Consider the following 14,823-nt stretch of genomic DNA (forward strand, 5'->3'; position numbering starts at 1 on the left):
CATGTCAGTTAGGATCTTTGACAGTCGCCCAGGTGTGACGTCGTCATCCTTTTTGTCAGCCACAGTCAGTGCCTGTATGGAATGCCAATTCAGTTGTATTTTCCGGATCCATTCATGTCCCAGTAATGGTGGTCCTCCATCTTGCAATACATACAGGTCTAGTTTTGGTGTTTCCTTACCGTTATATATAACGGTCACCCTTATTTTTCCTTTGGGGTAGACTTTTTGCCCCGTGTACGTCTTCAAAATAATGTTTGTGTCTCTCAAGGGTATGTGTGAGAATAGTCGCTTGTAGTCCTGTCGGTTTATGACTGTTAGAGCTGATCCTGTGTCCAATTCCATCTTTACCTGGACTCCTGCTATCTTGAGAGTGACCCAAATGGTTCGGTGATCCTCTGTTGTGATCACATTATGTAGTTTCAGACAACTCAGTTCCCTGCTTTCGGAGTCGTTATCACTCTTTTGTTCGTCTGAACTATTCTCCGTCATCTTATGTACCTTCTTGTACTTTTCTTTGGTAGGTTTCTTATTGCTGGTTTTCTTTCCCGACCTGCAGACTCGTGCTATGTGTCCTACTTTTCCACACTGCCTGCACACTTTGTCTTTGAACCAGCAATCATTCTGGTCATGTGATGTTCTGCCGCAGCGATAGCACTTCCCTGTTCTATATGACATTTCGTTTGTGCCATATTCTTGCGGTCTCTGTTGTATCGCTGCAGCACCCCGTGCTGCTGCTTCATATGATACCGCAATGCTGAAAGCCTTTTCCAGCGTAAGGTCCTTCTCAGATAAAAGCCGTTTCTGTGTTCCTTCACTTTGAAGCCCACACACAAACTTGTCCCTTAAGGTATCTGCCAGTCCCGCTCCAAACTGGCAGTGTTTCGATAGTTTGCGCAGTTCTGTTAAATAATCAGCATTGCTTTCATCCTTATGCTGGTTCCATTTGTGAAACTTGAATCTTTCTGCTATCAGCAGCGGTGTGGGGTTTAAATGTTCCTGTAGTATCGTTACTATGTCTTCAAAACTCTTTTCCATTGGCTTCGTTGGGGTTACTAGATTTCGTAATAAACCATACGTCTTTGCACCCATTAAATTTAACAATACCGACGCTTTCTTGTCATCTGACACCTCATTTGCCTTGCAGTGTACCTCTATTCGTTCGACATATGTAGTCCAATCTTCGACTTCATTGTCAAACGCAGTGATACTGCCACTTTTTGGCATTTTGGGTGTGGTTTAAAATGGCGTCTCCCGATGGCTTAAAATGGCATCTCCCGCGCTTTCCTTCCTCCCCCGCTGCTGCCAACGCCACTCCCGGCGGTTCTCGTGGCAATGGCGGCGCCCTGTAGGTTTCGCGCGCTTCTCCTGCGCTGCTGCCAACGCCGCTCTCGGTGGTCCTTGTGGCAATGGCGGCGCCTCGCGGGTTTCTGCGCGTCTCTATCTCCCTCTCTTCGATGCTGCTCGGCCCCTGAACACCGGCTGCGCCCTGTACGCTCCGCCCTCTCTCTGTCTCCCCCGTCAACGCTGCTCGGCCCTTTGCTGTGCCGCTCGGTCGGGCTCTAGCCCACCGCTGTCCGGGAAGGATCTGCGCACTACCTGTTGCCAGCCAGTTTCGCTGGACCACCTCGACTGGAAAGCCAAGCCTGGCTCTCGACAGCCTCCCCCACAATTCTTGAGTCTCTGCTGGATGACTGGGCGGTTGCCCGTGGTCGACGCCCGAGTCTCTGGCCTTGACCTCCAATCCACTGATCTCCAGGAACGAATCCCCAGGAGGTGATGCAGAGTTGCAGGTAGGTTCGAACTTGCCTTGTCGCCAATGTTGTGTCTGTATAATAAGACACAGACTGCAGGAGAAGGGTACAACAGGTGTTTACTCAACGTGGCTCACACTAGAACTGATCTGTACAGATTATTACTCAGTGCTATATACAGGTGTGGTCACTGCCGTTACTGCAGTATACATGAGCTGTAAAAGATAGTTCCCCCCTTAAAAGTATATACATTACAAAACTAAAACACCCAAACTTAAGCCAAATAATTAATCTTAACAATAACACTAAACAACATTTAAACTATACTATATACATCCGCCGCCCGTCTCCGGGCGGCCAGGCTAATCCCTGGTTGGACTGCGGCTCGCTGCCACCCCCGGCGTGACCGCACCATCCTTCACTGTTGGTCCCTCGCAGCCCGTGGCTGCTTGCTGAGGACCTCTGTCCTTGGACCTTTCCCTGGCTCGAGGGGCGGTCCTTGGTAACTGGAGGGCTGGTGACCATGGCTTTCTCAGCTGGGGCATCCGTGCGGACCTTCTGGGAGCCTTGATGGGTGGGGCTTTCTTGGCCGCTGGACCTTTAACCCGAACCACTGCTCCCTCAGGCTTGGCCCCTCCCGAACCTGGGCTGGGGGCAGGTAACTTTTCGTAGCCTGCTGCTGCGAGCTGAGAGTCTCCGCCCCCAGGTCCCATTACTGGCGGGGTTATGCAGACCCCCACCCATGTACTAGCCCCGGTGCTCACAGAAGGTCAGCTCAGGGAGGTAAACCGGGACAGGTTCGCCCAAAACCTCTTTGAGCACCTGAAGCAGGTCCATGGGCAAGCGGCTGGGAACATGGGAGGGCAGCTTCGGAGTAACCGATTGCTGCTCGAACCCAGAATGCACCACGAGTGGGAGGTAGGAGATCAGGTCATGGTGAGAAACTATGCCCGGCGGGGTTTTTGCCCTCAGGTGCCTCCCTCTCTACACCTGGGTTAGGGGCGGGGTTTTTGCCCGCAGGTCCCTGCCCCTCATCTGGATCCCAGAAGAGCGGGGGAGTGTACAATTGATGGGCGGGATGGCCCCTCCCTTCAAGCAAACCACAGCACCTGCCTGTGCAGTCTGCGGACTCGCTCCTGCTGCAGGCTGAGGATCTTTATCCTCAGACCTTTTCACAACTTTCAGGTGTAAACAGCTTACACTGGTTGATATGAAACTATTTTGTATGCCGGGGCAGCTTCACGGCATATACCATGGGGCTGGCTTTATCTACAATACTGTAGGGCCCCATGTACAATGGTTCCAAACTCCCTACTCGGGCATAGTTTCTCACCATGACCTGATCTCCTACCTCCCACTCGTGGTGCTTTCTGGGTTCGAGCAGCAATCGGTTACTCCGAAGCTGCCCTCCCATGTTCCCAGCCGCTTGCCCATGGACCTGCTTCAGGTGCTCAAAGAGGTTTCGGGCGAACCTGTCCCGGTTTACCTCCCTGAGCTGACCTTCTGTGAGCACTGGGGCTAGTACATGGGTGGGGGTCTGCATAACCCCGCCAGTCATCAGCTCGTACGGGGAATACCCCGTGCTTTTAGACTGGCTGGCCCGGATCCCCATCAAAACCAATGGTGGGACCTCGGTCCATTTACGGGGCAAGTCCACCGTCTCCTTTCTTAACCTTTCCTTGAAGGTCCGGTTCATACGTTCCACAATCCCTGATGACTGCGGGTTGTGGGCCATGTGCCATTTCCCTTCAATGCCTAACAGCATAAGGGTGTTCTGCATCACCTGTCCGGTGAAGTGACTCCCTTGGTCGGACTCCACAAACTGTGGCAGTCCCCACCGCGAGAACACTTCCCGGACCAGGAACCTGGCAGTACCCAGAGCTGTGGCTGCTCTGCAGGGAAAGGCCTCTACCCAATTGGTAAACACGTCCACCAGGACTAGGCAGTACTTATAGCCTCCCTGGGTGGTGGGCAGGGGCCCGATGTAGTCGACCTGTATCGACTGCCATGGTCCCTCTACCCTCCTGAAGTGTCCCATAGATACCTTCCTTTTGTGGGGGTCGCTGTTATTCGCAGCACATACAAGACAGCCTGCACAGAACTCGCGAACATCGTCCCTGAGTCCCGGCCACCATCCCGCCTGTTCCACCTGCTGCCAGGTGGTCTCAGGCCCGGGGTGTCCCGCTCCTGGACCCTCATGGGCCAGTTGAAGGAATTCCCTCCGGTGCTGCTGCGGCACAACCCACTGTTCCCCCCGGAACAGCATGCCCTCTTTAACGGAGAGAGTCGCTGTGCCTTACGGACCCTCCATTCCCTTTCCCTCAGCGACTGCACTGAGGACTGCATTTCGGACGGGGTCTTGGGCTTGGACCATCTTAAGGTCCGGGGCTAATGCTACCCCTACACTCCCTTGGGTCCCGTCCCTACCTCTGACCGCCGCCGTGGGTCTGGACCCAAATGGGTCCCAGAAAGTGCCTGTGTGATGTGCCTCAATAATTCCGAGACTCGAAGTTAGCAGAACAAAACAAGGCTTTTATTAACTTAGAACGTAACACGTAAGCGAGAGAGATGTCTTCCTTCTGGAGGTTGAGGCCAGACTGAGCCAGCCTACAAACGGGGCCAGGTATGGGCGGAGCCCTACACACAGCACATTCCAGCACATTCCAGTATACAATACAGCACATTCCAGTACACAATACAATGAGGTCTGGGGGAAGGGAAATGGCACTGAAACCGATCTCAGTCACAGGCAGTGATGATGATGAATATTTCATCACATTCACCCCTTCTATAGATTTAGTCTGTTCGGGGGTTTGATAGTCCTCTGCGACCGACGTGGCTGTTGCGGTGCCGCGGGTGTCGGCTGGGTGTCCCCGGTAGGCTCCTGGGTCTCTGCCGGGGGTGCCGCCAGGGTTGTTGAAGGGGTAGTTGGTGGGGGTGCCGTTGGTCGGTATTCTTCCGGGGGTGATGAAAGAGTAGTGGGTGGGTAGGAGTTGCTGTGATCGTCGTTGCCGCTATTGCCGTGGTTGTTGTCGATGCCGGCTGGGGCGACGTCTTTTATGGACACGGTGTCCTCCCTTCCGTCGGCGTGCCGGACATATGCGTATTGGGGGTTGGCGTGGAGTAGGTGTACTGGCTCCACGAGAGGGTCCGTCTTGTGGCCCCTCACATGCCTTCGCACGAGTACCGGACCTGGGGTGGAGAGCCATGACGGCATGGATACGCCTGAGGTGGATTTCCGGGGAAAGACAAACATTCGTTCATGGGGCGTGGTATTAGTGGCCGTACACAATAGCGACCGTATCGAATGGAGCACATCCGAGAGGACTTCCTGCCAGCGGGAGATAGGGAGGCCCTTGGTCCTTAGAGCTAGAGTGACTGCTTTCCATACTGTCCCGTTCTCTCGCTCCACTTGGCCGTTACCCCGGGGGTTGTAGCTGGTGGTACGGCTCGTGGCAATCCCCCTGGACAGCATGTACTGGCGTAGCTCTTCACTCATGAAGGACGCCCCCCTATCCGTATGGATGTAGCTCGGCATACCGACCAGGCAGAACAGGCTGTTGAGGCATTTAATGACCGTGGCGCTGGTCATGTCTGGGCAGGGGAAGGCGAATGGGAACCGGGAGTATTCGTCCACAATGTTCAGGAAGTAAACATTGCGGTCGACGGACGGGAGGGGGCCCTTGAAATCTAAGCTGAGCCGCTCAAAGGGCCGTGTAGCTTTGATTAAGTGGGCTCTATCTGGGCGGTAGAACCGAGGCTTGCACTCAGCGCAAGTGCGGCAGTTCCTGGTCAGGGACCGAACTTCCTCAATCGAGTAGGGTAAGTTACGGGACTTTATGAAGTGGAACAGCCGCGTGACCCCTGGGTGGCAGAGGTCGTTGTGGAGGGTCTGTAGCCGATCCCCGGTGGCGCTGGCACACATCCCTCGTGAGAGGGCGTCAGGGGATTCGTTAAGGGCCCCTGGCCGGTAAATGATGTCGTACTCGAAAGTGGAGAGCTCGATCCGCCACCTAAGAATCTTATCATTTTTAATCTTCCCCCTCTGTTTATTATTGAACATAAACGCTACCGACCGCTGGTCGGTAAGTAGGGTGAAGCGTTTGCCGGCTAGGTAGTGGCGCCAGTGGCGCACTGCCTCCACGATGGCTTGGGCCTCCTTTTCCACGGAGGAGTGTCTGATCTCGGGCCCTTGGAGGGTCCTCGAGAAGAAAGCTACGGGCCGCCCCGCCTGGTTGAGGGTGGCCGCCAAGGTGAAGTCAGACGCATCACTTTCCACTTGAAATGGAGTGTTCTCGTCCACTGCCTGTAGCATGGCCCGCTCAATATCCTGCTTAATGCTTTTGAAGGCGGCGTGGGCCTCAGCAGAGAGCGGGAAAGAGGATGCTTTCAAGAGGGGGCGGGCTTTGTCGGAGTAGTTGGGGACCCATTGGGAATAATAAGAAAATAACCCCAGGCACCTTTTCAGGGCTTTGGGAGTGTTGGGCAGGGGCAGCTCCCGTAGGGGGCGCAATCGGTCGGGGTCTGGTCCGATTTCCCCATTCTCCACCACGCTGCCTAGTATGCAGAGGCGCGTGGTGTTGTAAACGCACTTGTCCTCGTTGTAGGTGAGGTTGAGTTTTTGTGCGGTTTCCAGGAACCTCTCGAGGTTCGAGTCGTGATCCTGCTGATTGTGGCCGCAGATGGTGACGTTGTCGAGGTAGGGAAAGGTTGCCTGCAAGTGGTGGTCATCGACCATGCGGTCCATCTCCCTCTGGAAGACCGAGACCCCATTCGTCACCCCAAAGGGGACTCTGAGGAATTGGTAGAGGCGTCCGTTCGCCTCGAAGGCGGTGTACGGGCGGTCCTCTGGTCTGATAGGGAGCTGGTGGTACGCTGACTTGAGGTCGATGGTGGAGAACACCCGGTATTGGGCGATTTGGTTCACCATTTCTGATATGCGGGGTAGCGGGTAGGCGTCTAGTAGGGTGTACCTGTTGATCGTTTGACTATAGTCGATCACCATCCGTTTCTTCTCGCTACCCCTTACCACTACCACTTGGGCGCGTCACGGGCTGTTGCTGCGTTCAATCATGCGCTCTTTCAGGAGCCTGTCTACCTCGGTCGCGATAAACCGCCTGTCCTCCCAGCTGTACCTCCTGCTTTTGGTCGCTATTGGCCGGCAGTTAGGGGTAAGGTTCGCGAATAGCGAAGGCGGCTTTACCTTCAGGGTAGCCAGACCGCACACTGTGAGGGGCGGCTGGGACCCACCGTACTTGAGCGTGATGCTTTGGTGGTTGCACTGGAAATCCAGGCCCAAGATCACGCTCGCACATAGGTTCTTCATGATTAACACTTTAAAATTATCGTATACAGTTCCGTTAACGCCCAATTGTACCGTGCAGTAACCCAGAATGGTCGATGTCTGGGTTTTATCAGCCATAGAGATGGTACCCTGGGCAGGGACCACCTTTAGGGAGAGTTGCTGTGCCAGTTCAGGGTGGATAAAGCTCTCCGTGCTTCCACTGTCAATTAAACATTTAACCCGGCACCCGTTTACCTCGATGTCCACCATTGATTTGGATAGCGGGTGCGGCCTGGTCTGGTCCACTGTGACTGATGCCACTGTAGGGCCCTGATCGATACAAGATGGCGTCCACGCTGTCTGCTCATAAGATGGCGGACCCCACGAGGTCGGGCAAGATGGCGTCCAAGATGGCTGCTCCCACGGCGCACACGCGGCGGTGGCGGGTTTTCCGGCGGTTGGTTTTCCGGCGGGGTTCCCTCTGCACACCTTCCCGAAGTGCCCCTTCTTACCGCACTTAAAGCAGGTGGTGCCTTTCGCCGGGCACAGGTTTCTGGTGTGTTTTGGCTGCCCGCAGAAGTAGCAGTTGGGTCCCTGACGCGTCGCGGCTGTCGTAGGGCTTCTGGGGGGAGAGCGGGGCCCCGCCGGTGTCGGGCTGCCGGGCGGGGAAGATGCCTTCCAAGATGGCGGCGCCCTCGGTGCACACGTGGCGGCGTGGACGGCGCGGGCTGAAGAGTAGGCGTCCGAGTTTCTCTGGGCCACATCCAGGGATCGCGCGGTGTCCGCAGCCTGTTTCAGGTCCAACCCCGTTTTTTCCAGCAGTCTTTGCCGGATGTAAGTGGAGCTGAGGCCTGTGATGAAGGCATCGTGAACAAGCTCGTCAGTGTACACTGCGGCTTTTACATCTCGGCACTTGCAGTCTTTGCCAAGCATTTTCAGGGTGCTTAGGAACTCCTCCACCGATTCCCCAGGTCGCTGTGCGCGGGTAGCGAGCAGGTGCCTAGCATACACCTCATTCGTAGGCTGCTGGTAATGCGCCTTTAAGATGTCGCAGGCGGCCAGGTACGTCTCGGCGTCTTGGATGAGGGGGTAAACCCGGTGGCTTACCCAATTCCGCAGAATTCCGAGTCTCATCCTCGCAGCGTCCGTAGCGTCTTTGACGGCTGCGGAATTGTCCAGGAAGAATTCCATACACTCAAACCAGTGTCCGAAGCATGTTGATCCAAATCCAAACATTTGGGTTTCAGGTGTTGATCCATAGTGTTGAAAAATAAGTTAATAAAATTGATGTGCCTCAATAATTCCGAGACTCGAAGTTAGCAGAACAAAACAAGGCTTTTATTAACTTAGAACGTAACACGTAAGCGAGAGAGATGTCTTCCTTCTGGAGGCTGAGGCCAGACTGAGCCAGCCTACAAACGGGGCCAGGTATGGGCAGAGCCCTACACACAGCACATTCCAGCACATTCCAGTATACAATACAGCACATTCCAGTACACAATACAATGAGGTCTGGGGGAAGGGAAATGGCACTGAAACCGATCTCAGTCACAGGCAGTGATGATGATGAATATTTCATCACACTGTGTGGGCACCCTCCTTGGCGAGCAAGTCAGCCTGCTGGTTGCCTGGGCCGTGGGATTCTGTGGAGGAATCGGCCTTCACCTTGTGAATGAAAACCTCCCCCGCTGCTGCCAGGATCTTTTCCAGCAGGGGCTTTATGGTGAGGGGTCTCCCGTCAGCAGAGGTGTATCCCCGGTGGGACCAGGTGGCCAGGTACTCTGTACACGAATTGCATGTGAACATGCTGTCCGAGCAAATCGTGTTGGGGGTGGGGAAGATTTCGGGGTGTGTAACAACCTACACCACCGTGGACAGTTCAGCCTGCTGGGCACTCATGGTTCTGGGGAGCTTAATCGCCAGGGCAATGTTTGCCGCTGGGTCGTAAACTCCACACCCCGTGAGACGCTCGCCAGCAGATACCGTGCTGGAACCGTCTACATAGATCTCGCGGCCTGTGGGATGTATCCTGGCCCGTAAACCTATCTTTACTTCCCAAACCCCTTCAATGGAACACCGGTGGGCTGTTCCAGGATATACCAGGTTGGCTGCGAGCTTTGGCTCTCAGAGACCCTTCACCTTCAGATCCATCTGTGAGAGGAGCAAGGTCCAGCGGGCAATGCGGGCAATGCGGGCACTGCTCACTGTTCCATCCTTGATCCTCCCGTTCAGAAGCATCTGGGCGGGTGTGTGATGGGTGAGGAGGGTGATGGGAGAGGTGCCTGTGAAGATCAGTGATCTTTTCACAGCCCAATGTGTGGCCAAAAGGTGCCACACAGTTGGCATAGCTCCTTTCCACATCAGTGAGTATCCTGGAGGAGCAGACCACCGGCCGCAGCAGGCCGTGCCGCTCTTGGAGCAGCACAGCACTCAGGCTGTCCCCGCTGGCTGCTACCTCCAGGAAAAACTCTTTCCCCTCATCTATGGCCCCGAGAGCTGGCGCGGTCTGCAAGATTTTCTTGAGCCTGACAAATGCTGCCTGGCAACCCTCATCCCAAAGCCACTCCACTCCCTTGTGTAGGAGTCGGAGCAGAGGGGCTGCGGTGGCTGCATAGTCCTCAATGAAATCTCTATAGTACCCGGTTAGCCCTAGAAATGACCTCACACCCGTTACTGTGTTAGGGACCAGTAGTTCTTGTACCGCCTCCCTCCTAGCCTTATCTATGGCCCTTACTCCAGCGTGGACGGTCAGGCCGAGGAATTTCACCTCCTGCTGGCCGATCTGCGCTTTCTTGGGATTTACTTTGAAACCCTTCTGCCCTAACAGCTCCAGCAGTTTGGCCAATAGTGGGCCATACTCCTCTTTCGAATCAGTGAACAGGAGCAGGTCATCCACATATTGGACCAACTGTCTGGGCTGGCTAAAATCCTTCAAACTGTTGGCCATGCACTGATGGAAGATGCTGGGGCTGTTGTGGAAGCCCTAAGGCAAACAGTTCCACGTGTACTGTTGCCCTTTAAACGTAAAGGCAAACTTGTACTGATCCTCCCTCCTTACAGGGATGGACCAAAACCCATTGGAAATATCCAACACTGTGAAAGTGGTCGCGGATGCTGGAATACTTCCGATCAGGTCGGCAACTGCTGCTACTGTGGGTGCACAGGCTGGGATGTGTAAGATTCGCAATTTTCAGCAAAAATCACGCAAGAAAACTGGATAAAATAAGACTGTTTATTGACCAAAGTAAGCTTGCACAGAAAAACCTTTGATAAAAGGGCATACAAAATGGCCGCCAGGCCCCGTGATCAGTTTCTGAACCATTTTATTTCTGTTACTGCAAGCCAGACAGGCTTGTGGATTGAAGACAGTGAGCCCGCGAAAGCCAGTATCTGGGAACCGAAACTCAGAGGAACAGCATACATATTCAATGGATTACAAGTACAGGATGGGGCCCATCAAGATATGGGCAGACAATGCAAAATCACTCATACCCATTTATTGTACAAAGGAAAAACCGTTTAGCAGCCATCAAGGAAAATCTCTGGACCGATCAATATGCGAACCGAGCCGCGGTGACAATGCAAAAGACATTAAAAGACATTATCGGCCAGGAAGGCCAGTTTAAGTTATCACCGGCTCCGTTACAAGACAAAGCGCCCCTGCAGAGATTTCTGCCCGCCAAAATTAATACAAAGACAGGACTATGATTTGGCGGGAGATAGGACTGTCCCAAAAGAGTATAACTATGGATTGAAAGTCCATCTAAGTTACTTCGGACTTCGGGTTACTTGAACAACTTCACTTGACTGGACGGCGGCTGCTTCTTCTTCTTGGACGACTTCAACTTCTTCGGACGGGGCCAGGATTGACGCCTCTTCCACTTCGGCAGATGCAGAATCGATGAAAACGTTTTCGTCTTTTTAAAGACGGACGGTTTCGGTAAAAGGACAACGTGGTCGGTGTTCAGCCAAACAAGGCTCGGCCACGACGAGAAGACGACGAGGGTGGCCCGGGTACTGGGGTCGGGAGATCATCGACGACCCAGGCCGACGGAGAAGAAACCCTCTGGAGGACTGGCGATCTAGGCCACAAGATTCTCCCATGTGCATAGCCTGCATCTGGGTCTGCTCCATGAACCCAAATCGACTTAGTGGATCTCAACCTTAACGAGCGCTCATCGAGGCTGTGTCTACCCCACCGCTTCGAGAGAGAGAGAATATCGACTGCACCAGAAGTTTCCAAATCCACGTGACGACGGAAAGCGGTGCCAAAAAGGCTGCGAACCCCCTTTCTCGCGATTTCGAGAGTGGTGAGCATGATCCCAGGTTCCCCAGGTCGAAACTTAGTTTAGGTATAGGGGAGGGAGTTAAGGGAAATCGTAATGTGTTTCCCCTTTTTCGACGTGCCGTGTGTTCCCCATTTCCATAGAGTCAAGTTCATAAATTTGTGCATGATTGTAGTTACTTTAATCTGTGCCTATGACATGTATTTTGTAATGCTTCAAACTGTTTAAAAATAAAAGCATCCATTTCGTGCTATTCAGCCTGGTCTATTGAGTTCTTTTCTCTGCACTACTGTTCTCTGCATCTAAGTCCAAGGTCTAGAACCGTAGGGGGAGTGGGTCGAACCACTCAAGGGTAATTCTTGCACGAAGCCTGGCAGGAGGCCAGAACGGGCAAGAGAGCAGGAAAAAACCCCCTACAGAAATGGCGACCACGGCAGGACCTTGGCAGCAGGAAAGTAGTGTGTTAGATCAAGATCTGAATAAACGAAATGTGATGGATGAAAGAATAGCAGATTATGTTTTCGGAAAAGTCAACCTCACAAAACAATGGATATCTGATCTATTAAGGGATAGGCGCCCGCTAGACGCAGCCATCAAGTGGACAGCGGGTAGAGAGCATAAGAAATCTGTAGAAAAGGCGGTCTGGCTGATGTGCTACAAGAAGCAAGTCCAGCTTTTGGACCAGGTAGTTGCAGCACAGACAGTCCAGATCAACGGCTTGCTTAAAGACGTAGAGGAAAAGGTTGCGGGAGGTCAAAAACTGATTGAATCGCTTGACGCGCTGAATCAGGAACGCCGCTCCGTAATTCGCTGCCACGAAACCCGGGTAGAATATTTAAAATGTCAGGTCGTTGAGGCCAAGGCCAGTGAAGGTAGAATGAGAGAGAGGTGTTTCCGTCTAGCCAAACAAGTAGATGCCCAAGAGGAAAAGCTCCTGGGAGACAGGGCAGCATATAAGATGGCCATGGAGGATAGATCTGAGAACACCGACCACAGCGCTTGCCGCCGGGAGCTAGAGGACCTGAGAAAGGCCCTAGCGAAGGCAAACGGGTTGGTGTGTCTCATAAATCCACCAGCGTGTCAGCTGTTGCTAGCCAAGGAATCCAAAAGACCGATTCCACAAGAGGCAGTTGGGGTACCAACCCCCGAACCCTCTGCGCCTCCTGCCTATGAGGAGTCTTGGACTCCGGGACAGGAGACGGAGGCAGTAGAGGAAGAGAGCCCTGAGGTAGAGCAACCCCAGACAGTAGAGTCGGGGCCAGCGCCGTTGTGTCCAACGAGGCACCGGAAGCTCGGTCCAAATGAAGAAAATGGCGATGACGGACCCCTTGAGAGTCAGATCATAATGCCTCATAGCGCACGACAGCTAAGAGAGATGATAAGTCACATCCCAAAACTCTCCGAGTCAGGAGATCCCTCCGTGCATTTCAGGGACGTGGAGCAGACCGCAGCAGTCAGTGACTGCGACGGGGTTGAACAGTCTAAAATGCTGCTGTTCTCCCTGGACAGTTCGCTCCTCCAGTGTCTCCCTGACGAGAGCAAGAGAGGGCACAGGGACTATGAGTTGCTACGGGATGAGATTCTGGAGATCATGGGAGAGGGGGACGGAACTCCGTTCCTCCATTTAGAAAAGACAGTGCAGCTAGAGGGAGAACCCCCACGGGTTTTCGCCGACAGGTTGTGGCCAGTGTATCGGCGCAGCTGCCCGGGCGGGCCGGCCCGGGCCGGGCTGGATGGCGAACAAAGGGCTCACTGGCTTCGGTGCCTGGTAGCAGGTTGCCTACCAGTAGTGAAGGAACAGGCCAAAGCATGGTTTGACCCCACCAACGCCCGCTCCACGGAGGATCTAGTGCTAGATCAGCTCACGATCAGTTATAGGAATAACAAGGGCAAGAAAACGCCTGTTGTAAAAGGAAAGGTGCATGAGGTGAGGCCCGCAGCCTCTGCTAAAAGGGAATGGCGTCAGGAGGGAAATCGCCCTCCTCAAGCCAATAGCAGTTGTTACGGGTGTAGGAAGGAGGGTCATTGGCGCAAGGACTGTAGGAACCCTTGGAAGGATAAGAGGGAGAGAGCGTTCGCCGCAGCCCAAGATCAAGCCCAAGCCCGAGTCGCCAACGGCCCGAGAGTTTACCCAACACCAGCACAACCACAAGTGCAGGCCGCTGCCCCAACACCAGTCCAGAACCCAACCGTAGCCTCTGCCCCAACTAAAGGGGGTGGTGCGGTTGTGGACCCCGCTGCGATCGAGTCAGTCTTGGAGACTATGCGGTCTCTGATGACCTGGCAGGGGAAGGTAGCGGTTGCTAACAGCCCTATCGCCCCCGAGACCCCAGCCGAAACACCTAAATGACTGACGCCCGCGCAGCCCGTCTACTTGTGTCCGCTCCGCTATGACGCTTGGAGAAGACCTGTGGTGGAGATGGAGGTGGAGAAACAAAGGGGTAGCTACCTGCTGGATACGGGAGCTTCGTGTACCGTGATCCACACGGACAAACCTTTTGCCTCACCTCTGTCCGCCCAAGCTCCATAGTTAGCAGCGGGTTTCACAGGTAGAGAACAGGCTGGCGCGCACTCCCTCCCGCTCTCCATTCAGTTGGGAGCACTCCACACCACATGGACGTGCATCCTATTGAAGTGGAAAGAGGGGGGGGGAAAGGGCATCCTCGGGGCTGATTTCTTGGTGGAACATGGGATCCTCGTGGACCTGAGAAATCACTGTCTCTGGGGAGCCGAGGGCGGTTTAGGTAAGGTAGTCGTAATCCCGGGGAAGGAAGAAAAGGGGACCCTGTGCACTATGAAGCCGTCAGGAGGTTACGATCTCGAGCTCATGATAACAAACGTCCCAACGGACTTGCAGGCGTGTGTGTCAGAAAATCTGACCGCGTTCGCCACCCACAAGCACGACTGCGGGAGAGTCACTGGGTTCGAAGTCAGCGTAGACGGGGACCCCATGATCCGACCCCAAAAGCAGTATAATTTCCCCAAGGAGGCAGAACCCGACATGGAGACAGCAATATCTTCATTGGTACAGCAGGGCGTGTTGAGGACGATAGCCACCCACGTAAACTCCCCATTATGGCCGGTAAAGAAACCGGACAATTCGTGGAGAGCCACGGTGGACTACAGAGTCCTCAATAGTAATATCCCGGCCTGCGCGCCCACGGTAGCAGCAGTTGCAGACTTAATAGGGAGTATTCCAGCATCGGCGACCACATTCACGGTGCTGGACATCTCGAACGGTTTTTGGTCCATTCCGCTGCGGCGGGAGGACCAGTACAAGTTTGCCTTTACATTCAAAGGGCAACAGTACACTTGGAACTGCTTACCACAGGGTTTTCACAACAGCCCCAGCATTTTCCATCAGTGCATGGCGGGGAGTTTGAAAGAGTTCAGCCAGCCCAACCAGATAGTGCAGTATGTGGACGACTTACTCCTGTTCACAGATACAAGGGAGCAGCACGGCCCACTGTTAGCCGAATTGTTGGAACTGTTAGAAAGGAAG

At 54.1% G+C, this 14,823-nt stretch overlaps 1 pseudogene; it reads right to left on the reverse strand.

Moving 5' to 3' along the window:
- The window catches only part of LOC147117198 (V-type proton ATPase 116 kDa subunit a 1-like), a 261,476-nt pseudogene that overhangs the window by 213,529 nt on the left and 33,124 nt on the right, over positions 1–14,823 (reverse strand).

Source organism: Somniosus microcephalus, chromosome 5 (genome assembly GCF_052327205.1).
Source record: "Somniosus microcephalus isolate GS21.2 chromosome 5, FLI_Smic_1.0, whole genome shotgun sequence".
NCBI classification, from domain to species: domain Eukaryota; kingdom Metazoa; phylum Chordata; class Chondrichthyes; order Squaliformes; family Somniosidae; genus Somniosus; species Somniosus microcephalus.